Raw genomic sequence first — 21,226 nt, 5'->3', positions numbered from 1 at the left:
TACCAAAGTCAGCTACCAAAAGCCTAAATCAATCAAATTTGAAAAGTTGAAATGACTTACACAGAATGAGAAGTGCCAAACTAAGTAAATCTTCAGAACCTTCAAAAAATCAGAAGAGCAATCAATTATAATCTAGCACATGTAGCCATGCAGCCTCTTGGTGCCACTAATATTTTGCAGCATTGGCTTCATATAACCAAACACTTACTGTGCTGAAGTTACCTTTTAGTCATATCTTAGTCACATATGGTCATATATGGCATACTGATGAGCCATGCTGGTCAAGGCATACTACCATGGGAAACTGCATAATGATCCAGAACTGCAACTGCATCCACAACTTTGAGGTGCTCTGGCAAATGAGACAATTTTGTGCTTTGAAAATAGAACAGTACAGGCAAGAGGAAGGCCTTGGATGCCTCATGTGAATGACTGTGCCAGATGATAATCAATTATTAGTGAGCACTAGTGTGTGTGACATTTGATAGCCCAAAGCAGTTCAGCAGGCACCAAACCATTAACTCAAAAAACAAGCATTTGCATCAAAAGACCAGCAGAACAAAAACAAGGATATAGCTCAGAGTTTGCATGATGGCATTTGGAATCAAAGCTTACTTCAAGCAGTGTCTGATGTTGCAATCCATGAGAATTGATCACATCCCTGGTGTGAAATTCTAGATCAACTAGATAATTTTGTGGCAAAACTGTCCTGTGCTGAAATCATTAGCACTATGTCTTGCCCCTGATTTCATTTGATGTTTTGCATCACCACCACCAGATGCATGTCATTCAAGTCAGGATTAAATATGGGTGCCTTTAGTGCCTCAAATCTAGCCCTTTATTCAGCACATATGCACCCTACAGAGCTCTAAAGATGGATAGTATCTTCATGTCATTTGATCAATGTGGGCACTATCAGCCACCCTGTTGGTGGGTCAGCTGTAACTCTGAAACTGGCCATGAATATATCAGGCAGCGCTTTGCAACATGTGGTGGCTGGAGCTGTGACTCAGTTTCCTGTGGGTGACATCCATCTGATGTACGTTCATTTTGCACCCAATGAATTTATTAAAACACTGCTAATGAGCAAGTGAACATTCCAAACTATATCACAGAACCAAGTAAAAGCTAAAGGTGCAGTCAGATCCACAAACAATAGTTTCACTAAATTGCAGTTGGTTTGTAAGCAACATTACCTGTGAATGAAAATGCATAACAGCAAGCCTCTGCCTTCTGCACACTTGCAAAAGATGGGTCAATGCATTAGTCAAACAAATCCATTTTAAAATATCCTAATGTGATGGCTTTATACGTTTATGGCCACAAATCGGACTGTTTTTCTGTGAATGGAACCTGGCCTTTCACTTTTTATTTATTCCATTATTCAATTCATTATATTCAATCTAAAATTTCCCCTGGACACCTGGAGGCATTACAATATGATCCATAGGTATTGCTGAATTACATAACAATTTTTAACCTATGCTTTTGCCTTGGTCTATCAGAGGGCTGTTTGCTTATGGTTGTGGACCTGTTTGTGCTCAATGAATTTAACATATTTTCTCATACCTTAGCATGAAAGACCTAGTCAGCATGCAATATGACTAAATTTTTATGATACAAGTGAAAAATATTTAATAACCATTTATATCATCCAAGTCATCTACATAGCTACACCTTATTTTAAATAATATAACAGCAAACCCAGGAGAGAAAATTTGCTGAATGTGTTTCAACATTTCCCCTGCAGAAACATGGGTTTCAAGTGTCCCTATAATAATAGATCAAACACATGGTGCTAAGCATGCCAATCCCATCATTTATAATGAATCATGATCTACCTGACATCAAATTTATGGTGCAGAAAGCACAAATTTCTCATGAGATTATAATCCCCAATAAGACTGGCTTTATCTATAAACTATCAAGATGTAAGAGAGTAATGTGATGTAAGTAATAAGTAATAAGTAATGTAAGACCTTTTGTAAGAAGATGAGCTCTTCCCAATTGCACATGCTGTTATTACTCTTTACAGTGATTCTGCTGAAAGTATGACCTATGGGCAATTACTATCTGGGACCAGACATTTTAAAATATAAAAAAGGGTTTTTGGTGCCTCCATCCTGCTCCATCAATTGACTCAAACAATTCAGCACAGCACAGTTAAAAGTTGGTGCAATTTCTACCACCAAGTTTCCTTTTTTGCCCACATCCCTTTCACAATTCATGGCTGGACTAAGCTGTTCTTGTACTTCATGCTGAAGGGTGCCGAGGGAAACTCGTACGGACTGAAGTAGGTGGTACACGGATATCGCTCAAAATCGAACGATCTCGACCCCTAATGGCTTCAGTCTCTCCGGAGGCAGTCACCCAGCATTGAGCATTGGGCTAAAGTCGTTAATATGGCCATAACATACCCCTCCTCAATGTACCCATGCTGGAAAACCATCCAATGCCCTCCCGCAACCGCGTTTCCCGTTCGCGATATCGAGGCCAATCGCAAGCCAGGCCAACCGGGCCAATCGGCGCGCGGCGAAATCGGGAAAATACGCTGAAGCCGCAAATTACTAAATTAAAAACACTCGCTCTAAACATAGCAAATCCGAAATTATTCTACAACACATGGAAAGGCCAGAACAGAAGCGACAACAAAATCATGACAAGCTGTTTTTTGACATGAATCATTTCAAAGCAAACTCTGAAATAAGCTATAGGCATAACATTCAAGTCAGGTGCATGCAAAAGAAACATACTCCAGGCTATTAGGGTGCACATGGCCAATTCAGATCAGCAGCTACAAAACACGAGCCCAAGTTAAAGTTCGGGTGGTACCCTTTCATTTCAGGGGGACGGGAGGCTCGAATCCTTTCCAATGTTTTAGAAACTATATTCATAGCCAGAAATGCATGTACGAAAATTTTAGGACATTGTGACATGATCATGAGAGCCTGCTTTTGCTGCCGGTCATGTTGCCCGCCCCCCCGCAGCTGTATGCAGTTTTTGCCGCGCGCAAGGGGGGGGGGGCGAGCGAAACCCAGACTGAGCCCAGTCAGCATCCCAAATGGGACCCACATGGGCTAAATATGGGGGGCAACCTGGGTTAATGTGGGAATGGGCTACAGGTGGCTTTAACCGGGATCCAGCTGGGTCTCACATGGACGCCCACATCGTTTCATATTTTTTGTATGCACCAAAACTGTTCGTGCCTTGTACTTTTCCGTTGGAATTTATCACGTTTAGAAGAAATAGCCCACCAGGAGAGAATGCTTACATTGGTGGGATCCCTATGGGCCATATGTGAGCAGCTGGGCTCATGTCAACTTTAGCTCCCGGTGGGCTGGTTGTCTAGGCTTAATCTGGGGCCTCAGATGGGTTTCCCATATGTTGCATTCGCAATCAAGTTGCCACACACACAATATTGATGTGTATACCAGTCGTTTTATTGCTTGGGTTTATCATATCGTGTACAATTGTTATAATCACGGGATTGCTGCCTGGACTGGGATTCACATGGGCTGAGCACGGGGTAGCTGGGCTCATGTCCGTGTAGGTCGCAGGCGGCTGGTATGCAGGCTCCATCTGGTACCCAGATGAGCTGCCCATACGCCACTATATTGGTGCAGGTGCGTTAGGCTTGTACCGTGTGCTCCCGCGTTGGATTTTTCCTTATAATGTACACATGAGTACATAACAAAGGAGAACAGCTCGGGTTGCGGTTCATATGAGATGCATGTGGGCGAGTCGGACTCATGTCAACATCGGCCGCAGGTGGGCTGGTCTTTGTGTTTCATGTCGGACCCAGATGGGCCGCCCATATGTTACATGCGCAATAAAGTTGTCATATACTCAGTTATGTGCATATCAATTATATCGCTGTTTCAAGGTTTTACCATATCGGACACAATTATTTAAATGTGCCACCTCCATGCTCACGTCCTTATAGTTTGCGGGCGGGCTGATATTTGGGCTCCTTCTGGGACCCAGAAAGGCTGCCCATATGCCCCTATATTTGGTGCAGGTGCACTAGGGTCTGCTACCTTGTGTTCCCTACGGTGGATTTTTCTTCATCGTGTAAAATAAGCACATAACAAAATAAAGCAGCACGACTTGGGGTCCATATGGGATGCATATGGGCAAGTCGGGCTCATGTCAACATGGGCTACAGGTGGCCGGTCTTCGGGCTTCACGTTGGACCCAGATGGGCTGTCCATACGCTGACATCTCTTACAGAAATGCATTAGTTTCGGACTTAACTCTGCATGGCTGGATATTTTTTGATTGCGTACAAGCTAGTTTGCAACAAGGGTGAGCGGCATAGACTCAGATCCAAACGGGCCGCAGGTGGGCAAGCGGGCCACATGCCAGCATGGGATGCAAGCGGGCTAGTGCCTCGGTCCCATTTGGGACCCAGGTTGGCTGCCCATATGCTATCACATTGATTATGCGCGTGATAATTTCGTCTATGGTATGCTCCCTGGTTCGGTTTTACCTTGTCACGTGCCAATAGGAGGGATTGCTGGCACGGATCTCATCCTCATGAACTGCGCGTGGGCGAACCTAGCTCATGTAAACATTGACTGATTCACTGTCACGTCACTTGAGGCAGTTGGTGTGTTCCGTGCTGGAAGTTTGTGCGCTAAGGGCATGGAGTGAGCCCTCTATTTACGTTTCACCGGCTGATTGTTCATTGCTCGCCTTTGGAGCTCCCCCGGTAATTACGGGTGTCCCGCTGGCCGGTCGCCCGTTGGGATCTGAGCAGTGGCGAGTGGGTTGTTTGGCATGACCGGTCCGCTGACCGGCACCTCCGCGTTCCCTTCAGGGGCGCGAAGGTGCCCATCAGCGGGCCGGCTGGCCAGGTGGGCCGGCAGCACCGAGCACGCCGCTAACCACTGTCTCCTATAACGTTGGTCGGAATTTCTGGCGGCTGCATGCAACTGATCAGATGCAGTTTCTTTGAGCTGCTTGCTGTTCAAAGAACACAGACCCAGGGGGTCGTGATGGATTTATCGGCAGATTTAGTGTCAGAAGTCCGACGTGGACGACTCGACGCAATTATTTCACTATTTGGAAGTTAATATTCCACTTACCAACCGTCTGTAGAGACTTTCGGCTTGTGGAGAGTTGTCGCACGTTCATAGCATTGGTGGTTGGATGGTGCAATTGGCTAGTCAGTTCTCGACAGTATTCGATGGGTGCTGTGTATCCTTAATGTTATAAGCCTGGAACCATCGATCCCAGCCAACAAAGGCTTCCTGATCATTTCATTCCTTACGATCTAGCTGTACCACCAGTTTTATGAGCTAACCGATATATTTGTGTGCAACGGCATTTGCCAGGCATGAGAGTATTCGGATACCGCATCGTATTGCGTCGTTTTACCTTCGCCCTAAATTCGCCATTTTTTTCATGAAGATGGGGAGCGGCCGATGTGACGCCGCAGAAAATCCAGCGGATTAATCCCAACTCTCTTGACCTCAGCAGATTCATCAATCTCGCCATTGGTAGTCAGTCTGACTTTTCTTGTTCCATATTACACCTCACTAGGACAGGTCAAATGTCAATTTTTCCTGGGAACGACGTTCTTCAGCTTTGTATACGAATGTCTGCGTAGCAATGTAGCTTAACAGCATAAAGCTTAAAGAAGCGTTGTTTTTCTTTAATTTTGACTAGCATCATATACATATATATGTATGTTCGGATATGCATAAATACATTGCATGTGTTTTGATTATACGTTTATCATGCATGGCTCTGTTGACGTAACGTTGTTAGCCGCCGTGCGCCATCGGCGGATCCATGGGTTGCCACCCCGCCGCTCGCGCCGGCCGTGGATTATGACGCAGCATTCCGACAAAAACTTCGCTTTTCAGAAATCAGACTGATAGTGAAACGCTTTTGGTGTTAAAACGCCCACAATGAATAGTCATAAGATGGCGAAACATTCGGCGCGATTGCACGTTCCAGAGAGATATTCTCAGAAACTGCAGGAGCGGGTAAGGGTGCATCGCCCTACCCTTAACAGGGAAAGTGTTTAAGCATATAACTATGAATCCATTTGAAACTGTGAGATCCTACGTACGACATGGACGTGTCGAAAATCATTGATGGTTAGTTCCCATGCGGCATGATTCAAAGAAAAGAAAAAGGGATGATAAGCTATGGCGTGAAGTGTTTGCCACTTTAAAGCTGTATGTCGTTCTGAAAGAGTGCTGGTGCATTATTATAGGTTTGGATCCAAATGTTCAACGTTATCTCGAAACTAGAAACCATTTTCCAGCAAAGGGTCCGCTGCAGATGACGCTAAAGCTATTACATTAAGAAAATGATCCATGAAGTCGAAGTGTGAAATATATGTCATCGGTTGCCACCGCCAAACGGTTGCCTGTATTTCATTTATCGTAAGCTTTCAACTCGTCGCACTTCGTCGCATACACGCACAATCCACATCCACTAGGAATCAACGATGCTGTATTTTTTGTGAACCATTCGGCAGGAGGGCAGTCAGAAGCCTCTTCATAAAATCGCTTGTGTGTGTGGGGAGGGGGAGGGCGCTGCCTGGGCCAAATCGCCGCCGAACACCTGTGGTAGCTGTTTGTTCTCAAGCCTGTTGGCCAATAAAACTTCCTTATCTGGGTCCTGCTACCGCCCACCGTCGGCGGCCACTGCCCTGGCCTGGCTGTCTTCCGCATGACTGACTGCAAACTGATCGTATGGCTGCTTCTTGTATATTTCTGAATCACCACTACTACTAACTGGTGTGTAAAATATATGTTGGACACGTGCAACAGCATATTTTCTGAATTGTCCTCCCATACACCACACCACCCCAGAAGAAAACCTCCGGTAAGCTGGCTGCCTTAGACGTGACAAGGCCCAACGGACATTTAATTGCCCAGCATTAATATAGGCGACTTTATCTGTTTTTTTATGTGTGTGTAGGCAGGGGCATAGCCGGAGCCTTGCACAGGGAACACAGGGTTGACAAAAAGCCCTCCTATGGTGGCTCCCCCCCCCCCAAAAAAAAATCCCTGGATATTGCTTGCTCGTTAAGAAGGGATATGGTTGTCTTGGTTTCGTTGTTATTTCTAGCTTGTAGCTAGAATAGAAACCAGAAGCTATCGTAAGATCAATTATGTTTGCATTTTGTAGCCTGAAATAAACTGCAGAAATCAGGCGTTGAACGACCGCATGGAATAAATCACCGGCGCCCTGAATTTACCAGGGCTTGGTGGAATCTTCATATACCGATACAATTCAGAAGCTTTATCGGAATGTTTTATCTGCGTTCTACAGACACTGAGGACATCGCGAAGGTAGGATGTACATCGATATGCTTGATCCAAATTTTGAAGGTGAAAATTTGATTGTAGTTAAGTGGTAAGCAATGTGTATATACATGGGCAGACCATGTTTGGAAATGTTTAACACTCGGTCAGAATCGATAAGGGATACAATTTATGCAACGCGGCTTTTTAACGTCGCTCGTAAAGCTTAGGAACAAAAACCTAGACACCCGGCGTCGCAGTCCCCATTACCTGCGGAGTGTTAGCCCGGTAGCTAACTTTTCGTCGTGGCCCACCGGCTGACGAAAGTGATGACGCCTCTGAAATAATTAATGTTAAACGTTTCAATCGATTAGTGATACAAGTTATGAGACGTAATTTTCAGCATTCTTACTTGTAAATCTTAGTAACAAAAACCTGGACTCCAGGCGTTGCAGCCTCCCTTGGCTGCGCAGCGCAGGCCCAGCCGCTTTCACTGAGTCGCGGTCAACGCGTGGACGAAAATTATGACGCCTCTGAAAGAAGCATCCATGCAAGCTTCAAGACATCAAATCTTACATTTAGTAGGCAGTCTGAGTGCAAATTTCCCATGTGCGATTTTTAGACTGCTGATAAGAACGGATTGGCCGTTGATTCATCGCGAGGTGGTGCTGGAATCTGGCGGCGGAACTGGAAGAGTTAATAAACGTATGATTTCTATTTTACGTGTTTTTGTAACTATTAATCCGTCCAGAAGACAGATTGAAACGGTGCCCGCCGTCTGGCGGCACTTACAGTGGCCAACGCCGTTTGATTTTACGGAAGCTGCAACCCAGACCATCGCTGTCCTTGCTCTTGAGGTTGCGGGCGGGCATGTTCAAACCTTTTCATAACTTATTTTACTAATCTATTCTGAAAAATAAACGTTCTCAGGCAGACATGGGATGACCTGATTTTTTTTTCGAAAGTATTTCGACCCTCTATTGAACGATACTGAGACCTTCACTCTACTCAACAATAATGAGACCTTTTATTTCTTTCTGGGCAAGGGGCCCCTTGGGTAGAACACCAGCGGCACATAACCGGTTCCGGTAAGTGCTGAAGGGCCGCGCTGTCTCATCGCGAAGTGCCTTCTGGCTGTCATTCTGGCGACACGGGGCGGGATCTTCTGGTCAATCCGGAAGCCATTAGAGGTGTATCAAATCACAGTGTTCCCCTCTCTGACACGGGAGGCTTTCTGTCCCGCACATTTGGCCCCGGGTGAGCACAGGAACCCTCACTGACGTGGCAACGTTCCTGATCACCACAGGGGGTTGAATAATTGTCACGTATACTCCAGTTCCATGTTTTTCTGTGTTCTTCAGATATATTGAGTTTTCCCTGGACGTAGATTGTAGATGAAGTGGGGCCCCACACTTGTGTTAACGTGGCTAATCCATGTTCGTTTTAAAATGTTCACGATTCAGTCAGAATTGATTACGGACAAAGACATATGTACTATGTTTTTGAACATGCGCACTCACAAGTCGTAACAACAGCCTCGACACCCGGCGTTGCAGCATCCATGGGGTCGCGCGGCGTCGGCCTGCGGCTGCAACACTAAACGATGGCCAATAAGGAAACGAAAAAGATGCCGCATCTTGAGGAAGATGGCCAGTAAACTAGGTGAATCGACATGTATGTTAAATGTGGTGCAAAAGTAAGCTAAACGCAACCTTAATTTGAAAAGTGGGGGGGGGGGCAGTTAATGTTGTTGGACCCCCACCTTGAAAAGTAGGGGCTATGGCCTTCCTGCTCCCCCCCCCCCCCCCCCGCCTGTTCCTACACACGTGAGTTTGCAACAAGGGTGAGTGGCATAGATTCAGATGCCAACGGGCCGCAGGTGGGCAAGCAGTTTACATTCCAGCACGGGATGCAAGTGGGCTGGTGTCTGGGCCCCGTCTGGGACCCAGATTGGCTGCTCATATGCTATCACCTTGACTATGTGCGTACTAATTTTCGTGCCGTGGGCTACCTCGCTCGGTTTTACCATGCTATATACAGATGAGAGGGACAACTGGTATGAATCTCATTCGCAGGGACTGCGCGTGGCCGAGCTTAGCTCACGTCAACAACAAAACAACAACTGCCTGTAAGAACTTCCAACATGTGGAGAGTTTTTGTACGTCCATGGCATTGGTGGTTGGATGGTAAGCCTGGAATCAACGCTTCCAGCTGATAAAGGCTACCTGATCATTTCGCTGCTTACGGTTTAGCTGTACCACCAGTACAGCTACAGCCACCAGCAGCACACACACGTGTGTGTGTGTGTGTGTGTGTGTGTGTGTGTGTGTGTGTGTGTGTGTGTGTGTGTGTGTGTGTGTGTGTGTGTGTGTGTGTGTGTGTGTGTGTGTGTGTGTGTGTGTGTGTGTGTGTGTGTGTGTGTGTGTGTGTGTGTGTGTGTGTGTGTGTGTGTGTGTGTGTGTGTATCAATATATATTGGATGTGTTTTGAACAAACGTTTATTATGCATGGCTCTGTTGACGTGACAGTGTTGACCGCCTTGCGCCATCGGCGGACCCGTCGGTTGTCGCTCGCCGCCCACGGCTGTCGTGGATCATCATGCAATATTCCGACAACAACTTCGCTTTTCAGAAATCTGACTGACATAGCAATGTTTTTGATGTCAAAACACATAATGAGCAGCCATAGGATAACGAAACATTCGGCGCGATTGCGCGTTCCAGAGAGGTATCTTTAGAAACTTCGGAAGGGGTGGAGGATAAGGGTGCAGAGGTTGAGGGTTAAAGTATATAACTGTGAATCCATATGAAAGTGTGCTATCCTGCGTACGACATGGACGTGTCGAAAAGCATTTATAAGTATGCAGCATAATTCAACGAGAAGAAAAAGGTGTGATGAGCCATGGCCTGAAGTGTTTGCCACTTCAAATCTGTATGTCGCTCTGAAAGACTGCCGGTGCATTATATATTTAAAACCAGACGCCTAACATTATTTTGCAATAAAAAGCCTTCCTTCAGCCAAGTCTTCTCTGTGGGCGACTTTGAACACACTTACACACGACACATTTAAAAATGATCCGCGAAGTGAAAGCGTGAAAATATGTCATCAATGGCCACCGACAAGCGGTTGCCTTTATTTCAATTGCCCTATGCTTTTTATTCGTCGCATTTACGTGCAACCTAGACCCGTTAGGAAAAGACCATGCTGTACCTTTCGTGCATCATTCGGCACGAGGGCAGTCAGAAGCCTGTTAATAAAAGTGCTTTAGGCCTTTACATAATTCGTTCATGGTGCTGCCTGTCATAGTTGATGCTTATCTCTATAGCCACAAGATGAGGGGGGCACTTAAGCCAAATCTCCACCCAGCATCTGTAATATCGTTTTCCTCAAGCCTGTGTTGTTTTATACGTGTCAAGCTACAATCCCTGTTCACGAGGCTTTTATTGCATGTGTATTACGTTATTTACGCTATGAACATTTGTTGAGTGTTATAAAACGCTTGAAAGTCACGGAAGTTGTACAGCGCAGCTCTGAGGAACATTAAACGTGGGTAAGACGATACTGATAGCCTTATGCCTCGTTGAACAGCCAGAAGAAAGGAATAGAGGTGCATGGACATTTTGTAGTATATTCAGTACTAATACATAACGCACTAAAGCTGAAACCCAGGGAGATTCGGACCATATAACGCTCTTAGAACTCAGTCATACACAGAGCACAGAGCCATCAAAAAAGGAAAATTAGCCAACCCATTCTTATAAAAAGTCGGCGACCAGACCTAAACGTGTAGGGTTCATAATGGCGGATTATGTGAATCTGATGACTGCATTAATGCGTGATGGGTGCTAGCTTGAAATTGTTTGAATATATGAATAATGCATGATACGTGATGCGTGATGTCCGTATTTCATTGAATCAAACTCTGCCCCTGAGCAGCACATGTGTGTGAAAATGTGCGTACAAATACATTACTAACATAAAAACTTTGCATGACAACGCGTGGATCCTTGCAACGATTTTTTATCGCTGAAGGTGTGTGCCTTTGAACAACTCATATGAACTTTTACGCCCAGAATATGTTTGCTACAATAGTTTCCCGGCGTATTTTTTGTCACACAACTGTATCTTTTGTAGCTGTTTGCATAATTTACTTTTCACATGACAAGCTCTTAAGTATGCTTATGTTATTTCATCGCAATGAGGCATGAAAACTTTATCTCCAGAAAAATGGCATGTGATCTTTTACTGTGCGTACTTTAAACCTCGACGGAGTTATTGGCACAGCCACCAGATGACACCCAACGAGCGTTGTCTCTGTGTGCGGACAACAGCACGAACAGAAAAGACCGTGTGATAACTGTTTGCAAGTTACAAGTTTGCATGCGTAAAGGCCGCCAAGATAAGCTGTGTACGGCATCAGTTTCGTAATGTGAAAAGATTCTAACGAAAAATCTTGCTTGGCAAAACACAAGCCTGAAAAAGTTCAGCATGAAACTGTTTGCACCGTAAACGTTCGGGTGGACAAGTTCGTTTGCAACCGTTTGCCAAGGACGAAGCTTGTATAAAAAAACCTCAAGAAAAACTACCTATGTTCAAGGTCTTTTTGTAGACATATGGTGTGAATACACGAGCATTCTCCTCAAATATTTTCATCGACAAAGTTAGTTTCACATACGTGCGCACATTAACTTGGAATTCAGATGTCTGATGTATGCATGATCATGTTCAGATCAAATGGTCTCTAGGGATGCAGTGCATCCGACGGAAATATTGACGTCATCGCCGGCAAAAGCAAAAGGGCATTTTAACTCACATTACAGCATACTATGGTTGCATGTCACATGCCATGTATCCTGCTAACGCCAAAAGCTATGCGTAATTTGAACTTTCATGAAGCCTCTAACATGGCTGCACCAGAAGTTAAGGGCTCGCCACAGCTCAAAACCACAACGCAGCATGGATAGCATGTTAGAGCACATGAACTTCACGTTTCGAAAAATATACTAGAATTGGCCGGAAACTGAGGGTTATTGTGTAATGGTGAACGGAGAGAAAAAGAGCACCGCTTCATGCTGAGTTGTGCGATACGAAGTCCAGAAATTCACAGTTCTTGTCGTTGCTAAGCTCATTCTTATACTTGAGTGATGTTGAGTGACATTTCACGCTTCTAGGGTTTTTCATCAGGATTTTATTAGTGGCCGATGAAATTTCCCAACCCATAATGTCTGGACGGAAGACCAGATAGCTCAAAAAAAGCCGGGCTTCATTCTATAACTAAGCGATAAATCCATCTTTTAAACAAAACATTCAGGCGATATTTGAAAGGTGGGGTGATTAATTTGATAATGGGGTGATCGATTTTTTTTGAAATGTTCTCATAGGAGCGCTTTGCATGCGAACACCCGACGCTGCATCACTGATGCTTAGGAACTTGTACGCGCGTGTTGTCAAGCAAGTTTGCGTCGCCAGCATTGACGTGCTAAGATTGTTTAAGATCATTGTTTCTTTAACTATATGCATGCGAACTCTTTGCCTAGGAGCTTTTGCCTCCCGTTTAACCTTTTGCTGCAACAAATGTTTAGTAGACGTTCGTTTTAAACTACGCAAACATTTCCTTACGAGGTCTTTTGGTGAAAACTTCTTGAATGTTCTTTTACCATACGCAGTTTACATCATGCGCATTGCGCACATTTGTTGACTGAGAACTGTGTATGAATTTGCTTAATCACAAGTCATTTTTCCAAGCGTATTTTTGTCCTGCAATCCTTGCCTTGGTGATGCTTCATATCAGTTTTTCAACGTTAGTGTCGCTTGCAACAGCAGCACACGACTGGCAATCACTGCTTGCTAGTTCATACTGTTATGGATTAATTCGAAACTATTGCAGTTAAGCCGTGATTTTAACCTGGGGCTGAGTGGCAATGCCCTGCGTATACATACTATTCAGCATGGGGATTCCCTCATAAACCAGGCATGCTCCTTGCACCGAACCCCGGGAGCGGCAGCCGAGTCGCTCGCTGACAGCACGCCGGCGACGCCGGCAGTCCGCCTGTCCAGATCCACCCTCCCATCCATTGCGCCCCGCTGTGCCTGACAACGCCGGACCTTGGCCCTCGCCTCCGCTGGCGCTGACCCACCCCGTGCCCCTTCTTGGTCACAGGAGCGAGAGAAGTTGTCAAGAATTGGGAAGGGGGCAAAGGCCTTTGAGGCGTTTCTTTCCTTGTATCGCTGCAAACCTGGTGCTAAATGATCTCAGTTGTTGGCAGGTGGACTCAGTCCCCCAAAGCCCTCCCCCAAATAGCGCGATCGTTACCTCGCCCATGCTTGGTCACATCGTCCCCACCCTGGTGTCCTGGTTATGTGAGTTCTGCTGCGCCGTGCCTCGCCTCCGACTCACTGGTACACACGAGACGTTCAAAGTCACTTCTGTATTTGACACTCGTCGTAGGCACTCCACACAGTCAGTCCCGCCGGCGCATCCGTCCTCGCGCCGGTGGCTCTCTTGTCTAGCACATAGGTGTTCTTTGACACCTTACAGTTGTTTGGCTGGAGGCTGGCGGCCGGGGGCCGTTGGGTCCGTTCCGGTGCGCGGCTCGGGAAGGATGGCTGCGTTCCCCAGATAGGTTGGCGCGTAGGGAGGACGGCTACCGGAAGAGTTTTTGCTCGCGCGCTGGGAACATCGGTGAGAGTGCGTTGTGCGATATAATTTCCGTATCGTGCGTTGTGCTTTGTGTGCTCCTTTTAATTGATTTGGTGTGCTTGGTACGACCGGTACACTCGCAGGGCCGTGCCGTGCCGTGCAGGCTGCCGTGCACCCGTGTTGAATAGCAGGCGAAAATGCCTCCAGTGTTGTACATCCCTCCCCACCCATTCGCGTGGAAATCCTCTCCCCTAGGTTCATGAACCCCAATTAAAAGGAGTTGATTCCCGTCGCTGTATGGAGCGTCATCTGAGGCTCATCATGTACGGGTAAGAAATATCGCCCTTCCCCTGCAATGAAGAGGTCCTTCACAAGGCCGTGCACCAGCATGACCTCTTACATGTGCGGCATCTCATCGCCTATTTCTCCTGATGTGCTCAATGAAAAGGTCTTTGACAGGGACGTGCACCAGCATGACCTCTTACATGTGCGGCATCTCATCGCCTGTTTCTCCTGCTGTGCTCAATGAAAAGGTATTTGACAAGGACGTGGACCAGCATGACCTCTTGCATGTGCGACATCTCATTGCCTATTTCTCCTTATGTGCTTTCTTGTAATATGCGAACGATGTGCTATTGTTTTCCCTCCAGTTTTCGTCTCTTTTCCGTGTTTTTCAGGCAGGATAAGGTTCTCTAATGTGGATGTCGATGGAGGAGGGATGGGCATCAATTCCAACCGTTGGTTAGCTGGAGAAATGCTCTGCTGTTTAACTGCTGAAGTGCTGCTGAGAACTGCGGCTGCTCTGCTATGAAGGACTGCTTGAGGATTACTCCTGGCCACCAGGAAGCATTATGTCTACCAGTAAGCTGGCACAGCAGAGGCTTCCATAACTGGTGCTGATCCAGAATCGTCATGCCTGGGAAGCAGGTCCGGGACGCCGGCCGTCCCGCGGCGTACATGGGAGTAGAAATTTGAGTTCTACTTCATGGCCAGAACTGGTGCAACCTCTCTGCCTGCCGAGCAGCGGCGCGCCCTTCTTCTGTGCGCTATGGGCGACGCTTTCGGCAGTTTGGACCCATAGAGTCAGAACTGATCCGGGACGTGGTAGCTGAAAGGACTTACCACCGGCGTCTCCGCTAAAGGTACCTTCAGTACACCTGACCCTGGAGAAGGTGCCCAGTCTCGCGGAGAGCTACCAGCACTCCTTGCGTGAGGCAGTCGTCATCACTGCTCCAGCAACAGCAATAGTGTCACCTGCAGCCACAGTGGCGAGGTCACCAGGACCAGAGGTCATCGGCAGCGTCCCCAGCAGCAGCTGAACGATAGCACTAGTGACCGCTACACCAATGGTGGATGTGTTGACCATGCCCCAAGGGATGCAGCCTGCCCTGCCCGCAAGATTGTCTGTCACTCCTGCGGAAAGTAGGGGCACTTCATCAGCTGGCGCCGTGGTGGCAGCAGCGCAGCCATTGCCCGATCAGCCGAGCGAGGTCACAAACCAGCTGTCAAGGAGCTCTACGTCCTAGCCTGCTCCTCATAGGCTGCTGGCCCAACTCGCCTCACCTGTACTGTCCAGGCGACAGCTGGTGGCACCACCCAGGATGTGTCAATGCAGGTGAACACAGGTGCAACATGTTCCCTGCTGAGCCTCAGCCATGCCAAGCAATCCTCCCTGGTGTGGCCTACCAGTCATCCAGCGCGCGGCTGATGCGTTACACCAGGGTCCCGTTCGGCCTGGTGTCCAGTGGCAGCGCCTTCCAAAAACTCCTGGCGAACCCCCTTCAGGGCATCGAGGGCTGTGACCACGACCCGGATGACATCCTGGTGGCTGACCGCGACCAGCAGGAGCATGACAAGCGTCTCCGCACTGTGATAGACCGCCTCCGTCAGGCCAACGTCACCGCGATGGACCGCCTCCGTCAGGCCAACGTCACCGCGATGGACCGCCTCCGTCAGGCCAACGTCACCGCGATGGACCGCCTCCGTCAGGCCAACGTCACCGCGATGGACCGCCTCCGTCAGGCCAACGTCACCGCGATGGACCGCCTCCGTCAGGCCAACGTCACCGCGATGGACCGCCTCCGTCAGGCCAACGTCACCGCGATGGACCGCCTCCGTCAGGCCAACGTCACCGCGATGGACCGCCTCCGTCAGGCCAACGTCACCGCGATGGACCGCCTCCGTCAGGCCAACGTCACCGCGATGGACCGCCCCCGTCAGGCCAACGTCACCGCGATGGACCGCCTCCGTCAGGCCAACGTCACCGTGATGGACCGCCTCCGTCAGGCCAACGTCACTGCGATGGACCGCCTCCGTCAGGCCAACGTCACCGCGATGGACCGCCTCCGTCAGGCCAACGTCACCGCGATGGACCACCTCCGTCAGGCCAACGTCACCGCGATGGACCGCCTCCGTCAGGCCAACGTCACCGCGATGGACCCCCTCCGTCAGGCCAACGTCACCGCGATGGACCGCCTCCGTCAGGCCAACGTCACCGCGATGGACCGCCTCCGTCAGGCCAACGTCACCGCGATGGACCGCCTCCGTCAGGCCAACGTCACCGCGATGGACCGCCTCCGTCAGGCGAACGTCACCGCGATGGACCGCCTCCGTCAGGCCAACGTCACCGCGATGGACCCCCTCCGTCAGGCCAACGTCACCGCGATGGACCGCCTCCGTCAGGCCAACGTCACCGCGGTGGACCGCCTCGCCTCCGTCAGGCCAACGTCACCGCGATGGACCGCCTCCGTCAGGTCAACGTCACTGCGATGGACCGCCTCCGTCAGGCGAACGTCACCGTGATGGACCACCTCCGTCAGGCCAACGTCACCGTCACCATGGATAAGTCCTCGTTCAGCCAGACGGAGGTGGAGTTCTGCGGACATCATCTGTCCCAGACCGGAGTGGTCCCACTCCTGTCTGCCACCAAGGCCGTGGTCGAGGCCCCGCCTCCCACTAACGTGAAGGAGCTCCGTAGCCTCCTGGGCACAACTGGCTGGTTCAGCCGGTTCGTGCCCCAGTACTCATCAGGGGTCAGGTATCTCACTGCCATGCTGGGGAAGGACGCCATCTTCCAATGGACCCAAGAGGCCGACGACGCTTTCAGTGAACTGAAGCGGCTCATTTCTGCCAGACTGGTGATAAAGCCCTTCAACCCGAGCCTCCACGCCTTCGTGCGCGCGTTGGGCCAGCTCCAGGTACTTGGTGCGCAGGGCGGCCAGGACGGTGGCGCGGTCCGGACCCTGCAGCACGATGCCGTCTTCATGGACCCGCATCTCGTGCCGCACGGCGTAGAACTCGCGTGTCTGTGGCGTGCACTTTCGCGCGGCGTCCGGCCAGCCGGTGCAGATGGTCGACCGCAGCTCCTCCAGGACTGGATCGGCGGCGGACGCGGCGCGGATGGCGTCGTTCGTGATCACGTCGGCGGCCTCGTCGGTGACAATGGCGACGGTTTCGTCCCTATCAGTCTCGGCGGCGGCCGTATCCGACAGCAGGAGGCGGGACAGGGTGTCGGCGACGGGGATGCTGTGGCCGGGGCGGTACTCCATCGTGTACGAGTACGACAGCAGACGTCCCTGTCGTCTGACGATCCGCGCGCCGGCGCGTTTGGCCGACTTCGGCGTGAGCAGCGTCGTGAGCACCGAATGGTCTGTCCTCAGGGTGAAGAAGCGGCCCCACAGGTACGCTCGCCAGTGCTCCAGGGCGTTGACGGCACTGAGGGCCTCCTTTTCAGAGACAGAGTAGCACGACTCTGTGTCGGTGAACGATCGCGCCCAGCACGCGACGGGGGTCTCATCACCGTCTGGCTGAACCTAGGTTAGACGGCACCCGATTGCACCACATGGGTAAGTTCTGTTCAGCTCATGCTTCAGGGGCAATCCTGGCAAAATTTACGGCGAGGATTCCATTGCCAAGACTATTGGCCATCCCACAAGATGAACATGGCGAAAACTCATTTGATCTGTTTCATTTTTTCTGAGCACTTCCACGGGCAAACATCAACAAACGAAGGCTTGGAACCGTAACTAGGACAGATAGGACAGCATTATTTTTCCAAGTGGACTGGCAGTGTTTGCCCTGAGTTTGCTGTTTTATTATTTATTTCAGACATTGTTATCAAGTGCACCTATTGATAACTGACCACTACCGTTGTTGCTATCAGCCGCAGGCCATTCATTGCGAGGGCAAAGGGCGAGTGCCGAAAACGACCTAAACTCACCCGTTAATGACTGAGGCGATCGGAAAGCAGCAGCTCGAAAAAGACCTATCGAGACAACATCGTATTCTGCTATAGACAGTTGGCAGATATCATGCTCCAGTCTTTGTAATGACAGCGATAAGTTTGTTGGGATCGTCCTAGCAAAATACCCCACAACGCTCTACTTCTTCCTCATAAAATATAGACGTTTCGCTTCGTCACCTTGATAACTGCCACCATTAATAATTTCATGCTACTGTGACCGCAAAAAGACACGTCTCAGGTCATGCAGGTACTCCATGTAAGTGGCCTCACGTAAAGGTGTCCCATACAAGTATTCCGGGAGAGTGCATGTGTAGTCCATTTCTGCACTGCTACTTGACATAGCTGCTCTCAATATTATCGACCTCGGTAAACGACTGAACAAAGCATCAGCTCTTTCAGTACCAAAATCTATGTACATGAGAAAACCATGCGCACTCAGGCCGTGGTGCAGTGATCCGAGGCACTGAATATCGCCGTTTTCAGGGGCCATCCCGCGCAGCACACCACGCTACGGTGTCTACGGCAACAAAATGAAATAGTTACCAGGAAAATGGTTTCGGCGGGAGAGACTGCGACCACGGCAGGAAACATCGCACTGACAACGGCGGCAACGGCGACGCATAGCATCCGTTGAATGGTTTAGGGGTAATTGCATCGGACATGATAACAGGGAAGTGCATGTTTTGTGCAATGATGCTGTTGTCGAGTCAATTTCGGTAAAACACGTAGTGAATAAACCTTGGCCTGGCTCGTTATTGATGACATGAGGCAGTCTGCCTGGAATTACGGCGGTCCATTAATCAGGTGAAATATGAAAGGGCAGGTCGATAAGGCCCAAAGGACATCCATCTGGGGTGGTTGAAAGGTCCCATCTGGGCTAGAAATATGGGTCCCGTATGGGCTGGTTACATGGGTCACAGGTGGACATACCCATGTGGGCCCAAGCTGAACATACCCACGTGGGTTCCAACTGAGTAGCCCGGTTGGGCCACATGTGGGTCACAGTTAGACCCCACGTGGGCCCCAGGTGGGCTGCCCATATGGGGCCCAGGTGGCCTTGCTTACGTGGGCCCCAACTGAGCAGCCCATGCGGGCCCATGTGGATTTCATCTTGGCTTCATATGAGCCCTAGGTGGGCTGCCAATGTGAGGCTCAGTTGGTTGCCCATGACATGCTCACATGGGACCGAAATGGGTCTTAACTGGGCAGCCCAGGCGGGCCCATGTGGGTCCCAGCGTTGCCTCATACGGGCCCCAGGTGGGCTGCCCATGTGATACCCAGTTGGTTGCTCATGACATGCCCACATGGGACCGAAGTGGGCAGCCTTGATGGTCCCATATGACCGCCCATCTGGGACCCACATGGGTCCCAGTTGGACATGCTGGCTAGGCAGAGACCCATTTCTCAGGCAAGAACAGAGCCGGGGCCCGTGATTTGCAATTTTTGGGGTCCCTGACGCAATGGGGGTTTCCGTGAAAGTCAGGGACCACAGTACCTAAAAGGGATTCCGGGTCGGTAAGTACCTGGAGACACCCCGCCCCGGGTCGGCCAGGTGCCGTAATCGAGGGGACATGAAGAAAGGTCTGAAGTGTGTCTCGAGACCAAAGATCAAGGGCCCAACTGGAAGGCTGGAGGGGTCCAAGGGTCATATTAAGTGTATGTAAGTTCTACTGTTCGGGCGTCTCGCCTCACGCCTAAGGTACCCACAGCACGACCATTAATCTACTTCTGTATGACACTCGTCACAGGCACTCCACAGTTCGTCCCGCCGGCGAGACCGTCCCTGCGCCGGCGGCTCTTCAAGTCTCCTCCTCGTTACTACCTACTCTCCTCGCCACCGCGGCCGCGTCCCTCGCACAGAGTGCCTGGGGTGGGAGGAGGGGAACGCGAGCGTCTCCAAATGGCGCTCGCCAAACTATGCGAACATTCACTGGCTTCTACATAGGTGTTCTCTGGCACCTTACATGTAGGTAGGTGACAAAAGAACCTCCGCCCATGATCTCACGTCAGTTAGAGATCCTCTTGCACCGATAAGACGAGGTAGTTCCGATCTTTAAGAAAGGTAACCGACAGTCCCCAGCGAGCTACCGCCCAGTGAGCCCTATTGCCATGCCCTCCAAGATACTCGCGTTTTGTTGCGGGAGATAGCGCAGGGCGGTGCGTTGCGCAGGATGGCCCCGGAAAATGGCGATATTCAGTACTTCAGATCGCTGTCCCATGGCCTGAGTGTAAGTGATCAGTCATGTACACCGATTGTGATACTGAAAAACTGATATTTTGTTAAGTCGTTTGCCGAGGTTGAAATAATAAGAGCATTTATGTCAAATAGCAGTGCAGAAACACACTATACCTTAGGGTGTGTCACCGAGGGGTTGAATCTCTTGGAATCAGCTGAGACGAAGTTTTTCCTTGGCACACGGATTAATGATAAGCTTTTCGGTCTGCCGCATCGCACCAATGTTGATATTCGTGAGGCGAGAGCAGTTTTGCTTTGATAGGCCAAGAAAACCGTACTCGATACTAGCGCCACCTATTTTAGGCAATGGGACCATCCTCCAACAAGCCTCAAAGCTGCCACTTTCCACATTACTGGTACTTGGTGGATTTAGCATCAGATAGCATGAAGAGCATCAGCAAAACATTGCCAAATAGCTTTTAAGCTGGCTTTTTACCGAAGAACACTAAATTTTGGTCAAAACCAAAGCTGTGCAGTTATAAAAAAGTCCAGCAGACTGGGTTGTGTTCAAGTTTGTTGTTGCTAACGCATCATCGTGGTGTTTATTTTCAATTTGTGTGCTTTTTGCGTGGGACATATGGATTTATTAGTTCAGTTTTGCCGGCACCGAAACCTTTCTTTTAAACAATTTATTGCATAAGCCTGCTGAAGACTACACGGTCGCGCACAAAACAATTTGTGATAGGCCACCTGGCTCTACTGCCCCACCACCAACTGCCGACCACGGGAAAGTCTTGAGCTACATCAGGTGGCTGAGCGTGTCGAAGAGGAATCTCACAAATACTATCTTCAAGACCGAGACGGTAGAGATAAAGGTACTGCGGACCAGCGAAGCCATCCCT

General features: G+C 49.4%; 1 long non-coding RNA gene across 2 annotated transcripts in view; it reads right to left on the bottom strand.

The window, feature by feature from the left end:
- The window catches only part of LOC119112822 (uncharacterized), a 4,459-nt gene extending 2,022 nt beyond the window's left edge, over positions 1-2,437 (bottom strand). Inside the window, exon 1 of one of the 2 annotated variants that reach the window (XR_005095789.1) lies at positions 2,418-2,437. This is a non-coding gene — a long non-coding RNA (uncharacterized LOC119112822). Of the gene's footprint in view, positions 1-2,252; positions 2,339-2,417 lie in introns of those variants that run through there. The other variant, XR_005095791.1, reaches the window with a different exon arrangement.
- Positions 2,438-21,226: the final 18,789 nt, after the last annotated feature.

This window comes from Pollicipes pollicipes, unplaced genomic scaffold (assembly GCF_011947565.3).
Source record: "Pollicipes pollicipes isolate AB1234 unplaced genomic scaffold, Ppol_2.1 Scaffold_2555;HRSCAF=2994_pilon_pilon_pilon, whole genome shotgun sequence".
Classification (NCBI taxonomy): domain Eukaryota; kingdom Metazoa; phylum Arthropoda; class Thecostraca; order Pollicipedomorpha; family Pollicipedidae; genus Pollicipes; species Pollicipes pollicipes.
This window is presented reverse-complemented; position numbering and strand designations above follow the sequence as displayed.